At 41.5% G+C, this 4,229-nt stretch overlaps 1 non-coding gene across 1 annotated transcript; it reads right to left on the bottom strand.

The window, feature by feature from the left end:
- Nucleotides 1-351: 351 nt before the first annotated feature.
- Nucleotides 352-458, bottom strand: LOC136221242 (small nucleolar RNA R71). The gene has a single exon (XR_010685019.1). It is a non-coding gene; the product is annotated as a small nucleolar RNA R71 (small nucleolar RNA).
- Between the last annotated feature and the right edge of the window lie 3,771 nt (nt 459-4,229).

Here is a 4,229-nt window from a genome sequence, read left to right as displayed (position 1 = left end):
TCCAGGCCATCTACTGAAGGCCATTCATCGTGCATTGTACTACCAAACGAGGGGAACCACCTATTTGAGATTAAAGCGTCCATGATTCAAATGCTGCAAACAGTAGTGCAGTTTGGCGAGTATCCGAGTGAAGACCCAAACGCTCACATTCAAGACTTCATTACAATGTGTAATACTTTCCGGACATATAGGAATAAGAGTGATGAGGTAATCATACTCAAACTGTTCTTGTTCTCATTAAAGGACAAGGCCAAGAACTGGCTGAAAAATCTTCAGCCAGGGTCAATCACCAACTGGGAGGAAATGGCTGCGATGTTCCTGATGAAGTACTTTCCCCCAAGACATGCCATTAAACCCAGAAATGAAGTATCCCATTTCTTTCAAGAAGAAGATGAATCTCTGTCCGAGGCTTGGGAGAGGTACAAGGAGCTGCTTAGAAGAGTACCAAATCATGGTATTCCTATATGGATGCAAGTACAGAATTTTTACAATGGAGTGACCAATGCATACAGATTCAAATTGAATCAGTTGCAAATGGAAACCCAGAAGAGCTTGAGCCCCAAGCTTTGTACGAACTAATAGAGAAAGTTGTTAACACAAGCTACAATTGGTACTCTATAAGAAGCGATGGCAAGAGATTTTCCAATAAGTCGAACAATGAAGCAATCACCAGACTATCATCTCAAATGGAACAGCATGTTAAGACTGTTGGAAAAATGAATGTTTCAGCTATTCAAGCATAGCCTCTTCCACCAAGATTGCACGAACAGCCAACACCTGACGGATGTGATTTATGCACTAGACCACACAGACCTATTGACTATCCAGGGATCAAACCAGGGGCATCGATGAAGGAACAATGTGACTTTATTGCACGACAACCACCCAACCCATATTCAAATACATATAATCTAGGGTGGTGAAATCATCCTAACTTTTCATGGCAGGATAACCAAAGACAGCCAGCTGTTCAGCAACCATACCAGCAAGACAATACAAGACCAACCTACCAATCACAGCAGGGCAATTCCTCTACACAAAATTATCAGCGACAACCAACTGTTCAACAAGAAGGGAAACCTGATCTGGAATTTATGATGATGCAATTCATGAAACAGACGCAATCTTCCATCAAGAGTCTTGAAACCCAGATGCAACAGTTTGCCACTATCATTGCTTCCAAAGAGAAAGGAGCACTACCAAGTAATAGAGTAACGAATCCAAAGGAGGAGGTCAATGCTATCATCTTGCGAGGAGGTAAAAAGGTTTCAAATTCGTTTGAAAATAACAGTGTGACCAATGATGCAGGAGAAAAATACCAGACGATTGATGGACCACCACATGCTCAGTAGGGAGTTCCATCGGAAAGGAGAAAGGACAAACAACCTGCCAATGAGAACCCCCCATCCTACGAAGCAAGAGTACCTTACCCTGACAGGCTGAAGCAACAGAACTGTGAGAAGAGGCACAAAAGTTTCCTAGAACAATTGACAAAGTTGCACATCAACATTCCCTTTATAGAGGCTTTATCAGAAATGCCGATGTATGTAAAGTTTCTCAAAGATCTCACAAACAAGAAGAAGCTTGAAAGTGTAGAAATGGTGCAGTTGAATAGGGACAGTTCCTTAATCCTTCAAGCTAAACAGCAGCTTCCGAAAAAGCTGAAAGATCCAGGGAGTTTTTCTATACCCTGTTCAATAGGAACCTTGACTATTCAAAATGCATTGTGTGATCTAGGAGCCAGTATCAAGTTAATGTCATATTCGATTTATATGCAATTAGGATTAGGAGAACCTAGACCCACTAAAGTCACTGTTCAACTAGTTGTCCGATCTATTCGGTATCCTAAGGGAATAGTTGAAGATGTCTTAGTCAAGGTCGGAAACTTCATTTTACCTATGGATTTTGTGATTATGGACATAGGTGAAGACTTAGAGGTCCCAATAATTTTGTGGAGACCTTTCTTAACTACTGGTAGAGCGGTCATTGATGTACATAATGGTCACCTGATATTGAAAATAAATAACGAGGAAGTTGTATTTAAAATGCATGAAGCTGTGTGTTACGCTTCTGCATCTGATGATGTTTGTTAATTTCTAGATGCAAAGGACGAACAAGTGGGTCTACATGAGCAGGAAGAAAGGGAATAACTGTCACAATCTGAACATGTGTTCACTTCTGATGCAAGTGAGGAAACCGATGAAGAACACTCGGACGAAGAAGTTGAGGTGCTACCTGACCCACTCCCTAGAGAAGACGATCAGAGACGCCTGGAGTTGAAGCCTTTGCCAGCTCATTTGGAGTATGCATTCTTAGATCCACCAGACAGCCGGCCAGTAATCATTTCAGCTAGCCTGACCAAGGAGCAGGCCTACGATCTGTATGCATAAAATTCTAATGGATGAGGATCATAAACCATCTGTGCAGCCACAATGAAGGTTAAACCCACACAGGAAGGAAGATGTTAAAGCCGAAGTAATAAAATTGATCGATGCAGGCAGAATTTACTCAATTTCTGATAGCATTTGGACAAGCCCTGTTCAGGTTGTACCCAAAAAAGGAGGCACAACTATGCGCATGAATGAGCAGAACGAGCTGATCCCAACTCGAACAATCACTGGGTGGCGTATGTGTATCGACTATCGGAAGCTGAATAAGGCAACCAGGAAAGATCACTTCACGCTACCATTTATGGATCAAATGTTGGAAAGATTAGCTGGTTATCAATTCTACTATTTTTTTGACGGTTATTCGGGGTATAACCAGATTTAAATAAGCACGAAGGACCAAGAAAAGATGACATTCACTTGACCATACGACACGTTTCCCTACAACAAAATGCCTTTTGGTTTGTGCAATGCTCCCGCAACCTTCTAGAGGTGCATGATGGCAATCTTCCACGACATGATTGAGAAAACAGTCGAATCTTCATGGACAACTTCTCGGTTTATGGCATGTCATTCGAATCATGTCTGAAGAACTTAGAAGCTGTTCTAACAATATGTAAGGAGACACATTTAGCTTTAAACTGGGCAAAATGCGATTTTATGGTAATCGAAAGAATTGTACTAGGGCATAAAATCTCGGGAAAGGGAATGGAGGTTGACAAGGATAAGGTTGAAGTTATTCAAAAACTGTCCTCGCCAAGCTCAGTCAAGGATATTCGAAGCTTCCTCGGGCATGCTGGATTCTACCGACGTTTTATCAAGGATTTTTCAAAGATTGCCCAGCCTTTATCAGCCCTGCTTCACAAAGGGTGGATTTCAAGTTCGATGAACCATGCATGGCTGCTTTTGAACAACTAAATGAGAAGCTTGTGAACTCCACCATCTTGATATCACCAAACTGGAGCACACTGTTCGAACTCATGTGTGATGCCAGTGATTTGAGTTTTGGAGCTGTTCTCGGACAAAGAGTAGAAAAAAAATTCAAACCCATCCACTACGCAAGCAAAAAATTAAATGAAGCTCAACAGAATTACACAACAACTGAGAAGGAGTTATAAGCAGTGGTCTACGCCTTCGACAAATTCAGATCATACTTGGTGCTATCCAAAGTGACTGTTTACACAGTCCACTCAGCACTCAAATATCTGTTCACAAAAAAAGATGCCAAACCATGACTGATCAGATGGTTGCTACTACTCCAGGAGGTTGATCTAGAAATACGAGCAAAGAAAGGATCTGAGAATCTAGCTGCAGACCACCTATCCCGAATCGAGGCTATTATAGAAAAAGAACAGCCAGAGATTGTGGACACTTTTCCTGATGAACAAAGTTTGTCGTTACTTCACTTTCCTGGTTTGCTGATATGGCTAATTTTTTAGCTTGCAAGATTAAGCCGTTTCGTTATCCCACTAATAAAAAGAGAGAATTCTTTGCTGATATGAAATATTTTTTTTGGGAAGAACCCTACCTGTTCAAACTTTGTACAGATCAACTCATTCGGAGATGTGTAAGCCATGAAGAAGGAGAGCACATCTTACATCAATGCCACTCATCTGAGTCAGGAGGCCATTTTGGAGCCAACAAAACATCAGCCAAGGTGTTCCAAGTAGGATTTTTCTGGCCCTCTATCTATACAGATGCCCAAAGGTTTGTTCGAGAATGTAACGAGTGTCAACGCTTAGGTAACATCTCAGCCAGAAATGCTATGCCACTGAATAACATTGTTGTATGTGAAATATTTGACATATGGGGCATAGATTTCATGGGGCCTTTTCCCAACTC

The sequence above is a fragment of the Euphorbia lathyris genome, chromosome 2, assembly GCF_963576675.1.
Source record: "Euphorbia lathyris chromosome 2, ddEupLath1.1, whole genome shotgun sequence".
NCBI classification, from domain to species: domain Eukaryota; kingdom Viridiplantae; phylum Streptophyta; class Magnoliopsida; order Malpighiales; family Euphorbiaceae; genus Euphorbia; species Euphorbia lathyris.
This window is presented reverse-complemented; position numbering and strand designations above follow the sequence as displayed.